This window comes from Eubalaena glacialis, chromosome 2 (genome assembly GCF_028564815.1).
Source record: "Eubalaena glacialis isolate mEubGla1 chromosome 2, mEubGla1.1.hap2.+ XY, whole genome shotgun sequence".
Classification (NCBI taxonomy): domain Eukaryota; kingdom Metazoa; phylum Chordata; class Mammalia; order Artiodactyla; family Balaenidae; genus Eubalaena; species Eubalaena glacialis.
In genome coordinates this window covers 70,560,015-70,572,959 of record NC_083717.1, presented here as the reverse complement: position 1 = coordinate 70,572,959, position 12,945 = coordinate 70,560,015, and positions in this window count along the sequence as shown.

The window sequence follows — 12,945 nt, the reverse complement described above, 5'->3', positions numbered from 1 at the left end:
GAATGGATAAATGAACAAACAATCTGTCACCACATAAAGAGTGCCACTAATTCCATAAGCCACACACACAAATCCAATTAATTTCTGTGCATTCATATCTTAGCACACAGGCTATGGGCGGGGAGCAGGTGTGAGGTGTGACAGGCTCAGGCCAGCCAAACCCAGTGTAGGGAAGAAGAGCCATGGTTCTCGTCCTGCCTCTGTTACAGACTTGCTCTGGGACCTTGGACAACTTCCTTCCTCTCCCTGAGCCTCAGCTGCATCACTGAGAAAAATAAGAGGGCTGGGGGATGATGCACATTTCTAACCAGGAGTTCCAAAGAGTTCACACCATTAAAAGTGAATATGGCACTGGTCTTAATTTCTTTCTTTTTAAATCAATCAATAGGGCTTCCCTGGTGGCACAGTGGTTAAGAATCCACCTGCCAATGCAGGGGACATGGGTTCGAGCCCTGGTCCAGGAAGATCCCACATGCCGTGGAACAACTAAACCCGTGCGCCACAACTACTGAAGCCCGCGTGCCTAGAGCCCGTGCTCCGCAACAAGAGAAGCCACCGCAATGAGAAGCCCGCGCACCGCAACGAAGAGTAGCCCCCGCTCTCCACAACTAGAGAAAGCCCACGCACAGCAACGAAGAAGACCCAACGCAGCCAAAAACAAATAAATAAAATAAACAAATTTATTAAAAATAAATAAATAAAGTATTCTATTATTTTCCCCTTTCAAATGGTACCATGGAACACCTCCAGGTGCGTGTGTGGTGCGGGGGGGGTGTTCATGGGTGGAGGGCCGATGGACACTGTCACGGTTTCTATCATTAAACAGCTTAAATTGTTTTCAATCTTAGTTATTTATAGGTTGTTTAATTAATAGCCACGTTGGACCACGGGATCTATGACAGGAAGTATGAGGAGTACTGATGGCTAAACTACAAAACTCTAATGCTGAGGAGAGAATGATAATTTTGCAAATTTACCTCTGGTTGATCATCATCGGAAGAGAATGTTACAGTCTTCTAATCAAAAGTCATTAGTGAGGGACCTCCCTGGTGGAACAGTGGATAGGACTCCGCGCTCCCCATGCAGGGGGCCTGGGTTTCGATCCCTGGTCAGGGAACTAGATCCCACATGCCTGCTGCAACTAAGAGTTCGCATGCCGCAACTAAAGAGCCCGCCTGCCACAACTAAGACCTGGTGCATCCAAATAAATAAATATTAAAAACAACAACAAAGTCATTAGTGACTAATATGTCAAAAGCCAGTGTTTAAAAAAATAAAATCTAATGATAATTCAATCTAATCTGGCTTTTTATTTACCAGAAAGTCAGACCGACAGTATCTGTAATATGTTATTTGTTGACAAGTACCTCCCAATAGATCAGTGGTCCCCGACCCTTTTGGCACCAGGGACCGGTTTCACGGAAGAAAATTTGTCCATGGACGAATTTGAGCAATGGGGAGCAATGGGGAGCAGCAATTGAAGCTTCGCCGGCTCGCCCGCTGCTCAGCTCCCGCTGTGCGGCCCAGTTCCTAACAGGCTGCGGACTGGTACCTGTCCACGGTCCGGGGGTTGGGGACCCCTGCAATATATCCTAAAATCTTATATTTCACATTTCAGAAATAAAACTCAAAATTTTTAGGTTTTTTTTTCACTTTAGCACAAAATACAATCATAAAATTAAAGCAATTTTTGTCTATTTTTTATCCTATAACATAGGATGAAATTTCATTTGGTCCTCATTTAGTCTTGTTTGCTGACTAAAATCAGCACCCATCACTTCTTAAATAGGGTAGAGTGTTTTTTAACTCAGTTTAATTAAATGTTAAAACTGTCCTCAATTAACAATATACTGTTATAATTTTTTTTCTTAAAATAACTTCTTTGAGATAATCTAATAGAGAGGTAACATCTTGGGAACAGGTCAACATAGGCGTCTAGAAACTGGGAAAAGGCTAGAAGACTGCTGTTTTTATTAGTTTGACCAGGTGGATGGGACGCTATCAAATAAAGAGAACAGAGGGAAGAGCCAGACAGAGGAGAGGGGAGACAATTTGCTCTTTTAACATCTTGAGTGTGACGTGTCTGCCTGGCCTGGCAGCCAAGTGAAAAATGTTAAAACCCTGGAAATGCCGTTTTGATCTGAACAGAGAGATCAGAACCAGAGAAATTATTTAGTGAGTTGGTACTTCTATCAGAGCATCTAACACACTTTATTATAATATACTTCATTAAATTGTCTGGCTCTACTGCCCTACAGTAAGTTCCTTGTGGCAGGAACCATGTGTATCTTGCTTACTCTTGTTTTCCTGGGATCCAGCACAGCACACAGCATATAGTAAGAGCCCAGTGAATGTTTTTTAAATGAATGTTTTTTAAAAAAGTTACTCCTTTATCATATACCGTGCAAAAATGGTGAGTGTTTTAAATCACTAAGGGAGTTCTCAAATAGCATATTACTGTGAAAGGGGTTTGAGCATTAAAAAGTGTTGGCAAGTGTTTGTCTGAGTAATCTCTAAGACCTCAGTAGACTCTATGACCCTAAATCGAGAATTTATGAACCACTCGCTCTGTAGGATGAGCTGTGGGGATCTGTGGCATTCACATCATTCTAGAAAAGATATCAGAATCTACCACTGTAGTGATTTTAAAATACAGCCACCCCTCATCCCTCGGTATCTGTGGGGTATCAGTTCCAGGACCCCCCCGGATACCAAAATCTGTGGATGCTCAAGTCTCATATAAAATGGCGTAGTATTTGCATATAATGTACATACAACCTCCCCATACACTTTAAAATATTTCTAGATTACTTATAACACCTAATACAATGTAAATGCTATATAAATAGTTTTGTTTTGTTTTGTTTTGTTTTTGTTTTTGTTTTTTTTGGCCGCGCGGCTTGCAGGATCTTAGTTCCCTGACCAGGAATTGAACCTGCACCCTTGGCAGTGAAAGCACAAGAGTCCTAACCACTGGACCACCAGGGATTACCCTAAAAATAGTTTTAAGTAAAATGTAAATGCTATGTAAATAGTTGCCAATGCATGGCAAATTGAAGTTTTGCTTTTTGGAACTTTCTGGATTTTTTTTTTTTTTTTTTTAATTTTCATCCGTGGTTGGTTGAATCTGCAGATACGGAGCCCACAGATACAGAGGGTGCACAGGTTCTCTGACATTCCTCCCTTCAAGTAGAGTCTATTTCCCCTCCCTTTGGACAGAGGCTGGCGTAAGTGACTCATTTCTAAAGGATTGAATGTCATGGAGGTGGGACTGTGTCGTGAAAGAAGCCGCACCTCCCACCTGGCTTTCTCTGGGAGACACATGCCTCTGGATCCCTGAGCCACCACGTAAGAAGTCTGGCCACCTTAACGCTGCCATGCTGGAGAGAAGGGACCATGTGGGGAGACCCCGTGGAGACAGAGGTGGTGGAGGAGCCCCAGCTGTTCCAGCCCAGGAGCCAAATGTGTGAGGAAACCTTCCCAGTGCACAGTCCCAGCCCCTGTCTGACTGCAGCCACGTAGGAGACCCTGACACCAGTTAACCCCCAGCACTGTGAGCAACAGTAATAAGAACGCATGGCTTTGTTGTTGTTTTACACCACTAAGTTTGGGGGTGTTTGTTTTTTATTACTAGATAACCAGAACAGCTGCTAGAGTCTTTACTGGGTTGTTCACTACTGGAACCACTTGCTGCCTCTTTCATTCATCCCCCCCCCTTTTTTTTTTTAAATGTATTTATTATGTTTCCCTAGCTTTTATTTATTGCCTCTTCCTGGTCATTCATCCCCCTTTGAGGAAGATACAAAAGGTAGATATGTTTAGAATATTTTCACCCTCCATATTCAAAACCATCTCCCACACTATACCGCTGCTCAAATCCTCTGAGCCAGGGGGATGGGTCTTTTCTCACCCTGAGATGACTTTTCACCCCTTTCTTATCAACAAATGCTAATGGTTTTGTGGAATTATGGGATATTTAAATTTTCTTCTTTGTGTGTTTTTTTTTTTTTTCCCCCAAATTGTCTACATTGAGGGAATTCCCTGGTGGTCCAGTGGTTAGGACTCCGTGCTTTCACTGCCGAGGGTGCAGGTTCAATCCCTGGTGAGGGAACTAAGATCCCACAAGCCACGTAGCATGGCCGAAAAATAAAATAAAATGAAACAAAACAACAACAAAAACAAAAAAAACCCACAAAACCCTTCCTCATACCAAAACAGAATGGTAATGGAAGAGAGACTCTGGAAGGGTATATAAAGGAAAGAATATAAAGTACAAAAAAAAATTGTCTACATCAAACACATATTATTTTTGTAAACAGAAATAGTAAATGTAACTTAGGAAAAAAATACATAAAAACTTCAGTTAAGGATGATGAAAAAGTTCTGGAAATAAATGGTGATGGTTGCACAACAATGTGAATGCACTGAATGCCACTGAACTGTACACCTAAAAATGGCTGAAATGGTAAATTTTATGTTATGTATATTTTACCACAATAGAAAAATATATACAATCCTTAAAACTCTACTTGAGTCTCAGCTCCTTCAAGGTTACCTTCCAGTCCTCACCAATCCGTTTGTACCACTCAATAGGCACTGGAGGGAATTCCCTGGTGGTCCAGTGGTTAAGGCTCTGCGCTTCCACTGCAGGGGGCGTGGGACCAGGGAACCGAGATCCCGCATGCCGTGTGGCCAAAAAAAAAAAAAAAAAAAAAAGGCACTGGATTATTTCTGCCTTGTACAGTGGTTTCTTCATTTACATGATTCATTTGTCTCAGTCGTGTGTCTCAGATGACACTGGAAGCTCCTTGAGGGCAGAAACTGGAATTACACAGAGAGTCATGCCTACAGTACGTTTATAAACCAATTGCCTGGAAATCAGAATATATTTCCCTAAAGAATCAACACTACAGGGACTTTCCTCGTGGTCCAGTGGTTAAGACTCCACACTTCCACTGCAGGGGGTGCGTGTTCGATCCCTGGTCAGGGAACTATTAAACTCATTAAATATCTGGAATGTATATTGGCAATGAAAACGTACTTAATAAAAGCATTGTAGATACTAACAATTAGACAAAACAGAAAAATCAGTGGAAAGGTTGTTTGGGATTGAAATAAATACATATTTTTTTAAAAAAGATAATTAACTAGATAAAACAGAAAGTTCTGCATGAATGAAAATGATTCAAAACTTATTACATGACTCATCTCTGAATACATTTACGTAGTTATAATGGTGTAAACACTGAATATTAATCTAAGTAAAATTACAATAGAACTACTCTATTGAAAAGATGAGGGGGGTGGGGAGTGTGTGTGTTTGGTGGAAATGGGAGGGAAAACAGCTAAATTCTAGTCTTTCACAGTAGGATACCACTAGATAATGAATAAAAACTGAAAAAAAATCATAGAGTAATACTACAAACATGTTACTTAGAGATTTGTTTTAGAACTTGACTCCTTAAGCTATGTGCCTCTGTGACCATGATAAAATTAAAACTTAAAAAAAAAAAAAAGGTGATGCAGGTCTCTATATTGTTCAGATGCATGCCCTCCAGCCCTGAACCATCGTTCCTCTACAGCTCTCTACCCCACCTTGCTGAGCCCAACAGCTAATTCCTGCTGGAACCACTGCTGTTCGACACCCACTTCTGCTCAAGGCCACCTTGCCCCAGCAAGCCTGAGATTCGGATGGCTCTTTCTGGTCCCCTTTTATGAGGGCCCCTGCACACCCGGCGCAGTGGGCTGAGACCTGCTCTCTCCCGAGGTCTCTGGATGCTCTGCCTGAAGCTGGACACACTGACCACGGCAGGATGGGAGCACTGCCTTCAGGAGAACTGAAGGTAGGTGATGCTGGTCACATTGTCCACCCATCTTTGGAAGCTGCACCCTCCCTGCTGGAGACTGTGTCCTCCCCCAGCGCTGGGGGCCAGAGTCTTCCCCCTGGGCCTGTCCTACCCAACAGCCTTTTTCCTCCTTACTTTCCGCATGAAAGTATATCTATTCCATGACCCGTCCTCTCCTCTGGACTCTCAGACAAACTAGGCCTGTTGAGGTGAAGCCAGCAGAAGAGCGGAGGGCAGATGCATATCCGCTTCGACTCTCACCGTAAAAGGCCCTCACACTCTATCCCAGCACTCCCAACTTTTCCTCTCATATCCCTGCCCAGCCCACACTCAGTTTCCTGCCACCCAGTGTGCCAGCTCCGCACCTTTATCCCCTCATGTCTGTGTGTATTCTTTGCCTTGAATGACTTCCCCCCACCTGGAGAAACTCATTCCTTAACACCTAATCCAAAAGCTGCCTCCTTTGTGCTGCCTTCCCTGACCAGCCGCTTTTCCACTACCCAGAGAAAACAACTGCTCATGTTTGTTGAGTGCCGTATGCCAGGTATTAGGAGTTTTGCATGCGTTTTTCATATTGAAGCTCACAGCAACTCCATGAAGTAGTACCATTATTAATTCTATGTTCCAGAAGAGGAAACTGAAGCACAGAGAGGTAAGTAACTTGCCCAAGGTCACACAGTAGGAAGTGGTTCAGTGAGAGTCAAGAGGACAGACTCTCCGGGTCAAAGCCCACAGCCCTAACTGCTGTCCTGCCCTGCCTCCTGGGGACTCACACAGGACTCAGCACTCAACATCTCTCTCTTTGTACTGACCCTCTTTAGTTTACACATCTATCTCCACTTCTGGATTGAGAACCCTCTGAGAGTAGAGAATGTGTCTGACTTCTCTGAGCATCCCCAGATCCCTGAATCCTTCAGCATGAGCCAGGCCATGGCAGCTGCTCAACTCATGTTGCTTGCTCAAGAATGAGTGAAGCCAGGATTAGCATTCTGCTTCTGCACTGCGACCTTGGGCAAGGCACACAACCTCTCTGAACCCTCATTTCTTTCTCTGGAGAAAATAAAAACCCATAGGGGAATAATAACACTGCCTAACTGATGTCTCGTAGCTTACTGTGAAGATCAAATTGAACATGATGCTGTCATGAGGAAATATAGTATAAGCAGTGGGGCACTCACCACACAGATGTTAGCAGCTGGTATTCGGAGGGAAATGTGCCACCTGTTCACAGGTAAAACATGTTATCCTAACAAGAGTCTTACAGTTAGTTATACCTTCATCCAAAGTAATGTGTAATTCTGGAAGATCTGCCTTGGGTCAGGCAGATGGGAAGTATCTGAGGTCAAGGCAGAGTCTGGTCACCCCCATGGGAGGCTTCTGTACCCACCCCCCTCCTTACTCATGTCCCAGAACCTGCTATTCTCCCAAGATCCCTGGGGCTGAGTCATGTTCCTCTCCCCGCCCAGCATCTATCTTCTCCCCAGGGCTTGGGCCTAACAGCTCAGGTCTTGGAGAGCAGACTGCTCCCACTGACAGCCCTGCACTCCTTGGAGGAGATGAGGTCAGATCAATATCAGGACTTCATAAATCACTTCCAACACATTGGCCTCACCGCAACTCTATGAAGAAGGTATTAGAACCCCACTTTAGAGTCTAAGGTCAGAGAAGCAAAGGGCTTGCTCAAGAGCACAACTGCTGGACTTGAACCCAAGTCTATCAGATTTCAAATACTCTAGTCTTTCTCATGCTCTCCCTTCTTTCTCTGGGCAAGTTCAGGGAGATTCATATCCAAGACCCACCCAGTACAGGCTTTCTGAGCTCAGCATGAGCTTGGTCCCTGAAGGAACTCAGATTTCAGGCAAATACCATATTTCCTTGATTTTAAGATGTATTCTTATTCACAGTTTTATATTTCTGATATGAAGATCTTAACAACTGTAATATCTGAGATTTTAGGAAATTTATTTTTTATTTTTAAAGATTTTTTTTGAAGTGGACCATTTTTAAAGCCTTTATTGAATCTGTTACAATATTGCTTCTGTTTTATGTTTTGCTTTTTAGTTGCGAGGCATGTGGGATCTTAGCTCCCCAACCAGGGATCAAACCCACATCCCCTGCATTGGAAGGCAAAGTCTTAACCACTGAACCGCCAGGGAAGTCCCAGAGATTTTAGGAAATTTAGTAGGAGTCCTAGAGACTGCATTCAAGTGTCTCTGCTCAGCTACCAACTGGTTCTGTGCCTTTGTGGAAGCCACTTTACCTGCCTGTACCTCAAGAAATTGGTCTGATTTTTGGTACCAACTCTGCCACTTGACAGCTATGTGGCTTTGCGGTCCTCTCTGGGATTCAGTCTCCTCATCTCTAAAATGATGGGAGGGGTCACTGATTTTTGACCTCTTCTTTTAAACTGCAGAACAAGTTTCCCCAATCATATATAAGTAAAAACCTAAGTTGCTGCTCTGGATGAAAGAAGGGTGGGAGGGCCTGGGACCCTATGGCCTCTTCTACTCCCTCCACCTCTGCCAGGGCCATCCTGGCAGCACAGCCTTGGCTTCCTCACTTTGGCAAATTTCTCTGTTAAGCTCTGGTTCGGGAGAACATTGCTCTGGGAGGTGAATACAGAGCTAGAAGACCTGGGCTCAAGTGCGGATTCTCTTTAAGCAGCTGGGATGGCTCCAGTATAATCACTTACAGGCTCTGGGCCTCAGCTTTCCATCTGTGAAGTAAAGCAGTAGATGAGATGATTTCTAAGAGTCCATTCTGGCCCTTACATTCCATGAATGCAGTCTTTCATTGCTCTACCTCAAAGTTGTACATTACTCTGGTTGTACATTAGAATCACCTAAGGAGCTTATCAAAAATTAGTAAAATATGGCCCACCTCCTCCCCACCCACCAAGCTGATGTAATTGATCCCAGGAAGGACTCAGACATCAGCGTTTTTATTTTTATTTTTAAAAAATATTTACTTATTTATTTTGGTTGCACCGGGTCTTAGTTGTGGCATGCGGAATCTTTAGTTGTGGCGTGTGGACTCTTAGTTGCGGCATGCATGCGGGATCTAGTTCCCCAACCAGGGATTCAACCCGGCCCTCCTGCATTGGGAGTGTGGAGTCTTACCCACTGGACCACCAGGGAAGTCCCCATTAGCGTTTTTATAAGCTCTCCCGGCAACGGTGACAGCAACCAGGGCTGAGAAGCACCACTCCTCCAGACCTAAAGCCTCAGTGGGGAACGAAGAATAAAAATTCCAATGACATTTCAGAGAAGGAATCCTAAAAGCTTAAATCTGGGGAGAATTTCGTTTCTTTCACAGTCTTACAAGTGAATCGGTAGATGGGTGCTCAGGAACCTAAACCTATCAATCAGATAACCCTAAGTGGGGGAGGTCAAAATATTTTTTTCATTTAAAAGTGTTTTTGGTATTCAAGTACCAAATAAGTGATTCCTACATATCTGACTATAGTAGGTATGATGCGGAGAATTAACCAAGTATAATATAGTGCCTACTCTCACAGTCTGTAATCTAATGGCAGAAACAAAATCAGTGGCAAACAGTATGGTATAAAATAAAGTGCTAAATCTAAGATAATCTTTATTGAGCACTTTTATGGCATGCCAGGCACCAAGTGCCTTATAGTATATTAAACAAATTTCATCCTCACAATAACCCACTGAGGAGGGTTCTGTTATTATTCCTATTTCTCACCTAAGGAAACGGAGGATCAGAGAGTTATGTAAACAAACATGCACAAGCCCATAAAGCTAGCAAGTAGCAGACATAAGGGTTGAAGCCAGGCTCCAAACCTGATGCTGGTACCATTTTGCAATATCACCTACATCAGGTGGGGAAGATTCCCATGTAAGCTCTGTAGGGTGCCAAGAGGAACCTGGGTCTGGCCTCAAAGCATGAGTTCTACTAATTGAAAGAGGAAAACTTCAGGATGCTTGTGGGTGAATGAAGAGCCCAGATGAGGGAAAGTGAGGCTGGGTCAGGTGACACAGGGCCTTGAATGTCGGGTACAACTTGAATTTGATTAGGGACTGGCATGGGAAAGTGCGAATTTATCATGCCTTTAAGAAAGTGGGGGCTAGAATGGGCATCAACAGAAAATCTACAAACAACAAATGCTGGAGAGGGTGTGGAGAAAAGGGAACCCTCTTGCACTGTTGGTGGGAATGTAAATTGATATAGCCACTATGGAGAACAGTATGGAGGTTCCTTAAAAAACTAAAAATAGAATTACCATATGATCCAGCAATCCCACTACTGGGTATATATCCAGAGAAAACCATAATTCAAAAAGACACATGCACCCCAATGTTCATTGCAGCACTATTTACAATAGCCAGGTCATGGAAGCAACCTAAATGCCCATCGACAGACGAATGGATAAAGAAGACGTGGTATATATATACAATGGAATATTACTCAGCCATAAAAAGGAACGAAATTGGGTCATTTGTTGAAACGTGGATGGATCTAGAGACTGTCATACAGAGTGAAGTAAGTCAGAAAGAGAAAAATATCGTATATTAATGCATATATGTGGAACCTAGAAAAATGGTACAGATGAACCAGTTTGCAGGGCAGAAATTGAGACACAGATGTAGAGAACAAACGTATGGACACCAAGGGGGGAAAGTGGTGGGGGGTTGGGGTGGTGGTGTGATGAACTGGGAGATTGGGATTGACATGTATACACTGATGTGTATAAAATGGATGACTAATAAGAACCTGCTGTATAAAAAAATAAATAAAATGAAAGCATTAAAGAAAAAAAAAAAAAAGAAAGAAAGTGGGTGTCCTACCAGGTGTGCTAGTGAGGTGGGAGGTGAAGTTGGTCCTGAGAACCTCTTGAGGGCAAGGGCTGTGTCCTCTTCATCTTTGTTTCTTCATGGCCTACACAGGCCTAGCACATGATTGTTACTAAATATTTGCTGAATGCCAGTTGTGAACTGCTTCTTTGAAGTCACTTGGAATTCTTAATCTTCACCTTCTACTCCAGCCCAGCATGACACTACAGGTCCTAGACTGAGGTAGGAGCAGCGACAGGAATGAGGAGGAATGGACGGTTGAGACAACGAAAAACAATTAACTGGCTAGGCAACACATCATTAAGTACCCAAGGAACTACAGACAGCGGCACTCACACGCATGCTGAGGGATGTAACTACGACCATACATATGCCCAGAAACCAAGCCAACACGGAGAGTCCATTTCACAGAAGAGCACTGTTTTCCAGAACCTACCCGGCCAGAGGACCTTCCTGCAAATAATTGTCACCTGTGAGTAGAATGTTAAACTGTGCCCTTCTGCAGAGTGCCTTTCTAGTGAAGATGGGGGTGGGGTGGGGGGGTGGATTCCTGAAACTGGCTAAGGACAACTATCTTAATTGTTCCCAAACTTCTATTTCAAGAACTTAAGTTTGGGAGCCAATTTAGAGAGTGTTATCTTTCAGTAAGGAACACACAAACTCAAAAATCTCATTGCCTATGTCAGAGCTGAATCCCATCTAATCCATTTCAATGGGAGTTCAACCTCTTCAGGGTGGCAGGGCCAGGGTACCAGATCCGTGGATGGAACTAGGCCGATTAACTTATTTAAATCCTGGTGATTCCCCAAACCACTCCAAGCCCCAAATAAAGTTATGGTTATGAGATCCTCATACTACAGTTGTTTCGACGCTGCTCCCCTCCAAAGCACCAAGGGATCAATCCCTGTTTCTCATTACCACTGCGTGGGTAAGGTCAGGCTAGAGGGACGTCCAGAGGCCTTGAGACCATACACTTGCTCTGACAGGACTCTGGAGCTCTGGAGCCCGAGAGCCATTGGGAAGTGTGTACCGCCAGCACAGTCTTCGTAGGATGCTTATGGCCAGGTTGAAAGCTGATTTTTGATTAGCAATAAATCCTGGCTTAATTAAAGACACCAAAGTAGTCTATAAAATGTTCCCATCTGGAGTGCCATAAATGAATTACATGTGTGCTGAGGTATTAATCTCTTTAGAGTTTGGGTGAGTCTGGCTGGTTACTTCTGGCGACAAGCAACCTCAACAGGTTAACCCAGTGTACCTCAGTTTATCCCAGAGTCACAGAGATGTCTTTTTTTTTTAATGTGTTATGAGGTAAAAACGATAGGTCTATAGCAGTACCCTGTTTAAACATAATCTTTATTTCTAAAAATTTTTGTATACAAATTAAAAGTTTAAGACCCTAATACATAACATAGCAGTGGTTTTTAAAAAATCATTATTCCTTTGAGAATCTGATAACGCCAAAGCCCTTCTCCCCAGAATGCACCTCCACTCATTCATGCAATATTTTGCATACAACTTTAGAGGATTACAGAATCCAGAGTGAGGGTCTGTTCTGGAAGGATTATTAGACAAACCCAAATTTACTAATTTTAGAGGGGTTCATCTGCTTCTTTCCCCTACCCTTTCTCTAGTACAGCTTCAAAAGACCAGAGAATTGTCAAAGAAATCTCTGAAGAAAGTATTACACTGAACTCCCTTGAAATTTCCTGGGGAGCATGCAGAAACCACTGTCAACTCCAGGAGGCATTCCAGAGGAACTCCTAGCTGCTCAGGGAGGTTATGCTAATCATTGGCTCCAAGCATCACCCACCCTTGCAGTACCAACGCTGCCTGTCGGGAACCACTTACAGGTACAAAGCAGGTCTCCGCACATCTCCCTCTGGCTTTGGATGCATTTTTAGTTAGTGTTTATACTAGAAACCCCATGTAATCACCTTGCAGTCTCTGCTCGCCACTGCAAGCACATGACCTTGTTCGTGTGTATTAATCACTCACAGTTGCCACTAATCAAGGCAAAGATTGTACAAATGGGGAATGGGGGAAAAAGGGATATTTACATCAATTAATTTTAGCAGCATCTTTATTGCAACAAAGAACCTGTAATAAAATGCAACAAAACTAATGTTTCATTTTACATGATTAAAAGCCATGTAGCTGAAAATGAGAAAACCCATAAACTTACTGGAGTGAGACATGCAGTTCTTTTTATATAAGTCAATGCTTAAAACAGCAGGCACTTTATGTTCTAAAATTAAAGACCTGAACTCCAACTGTGCTGA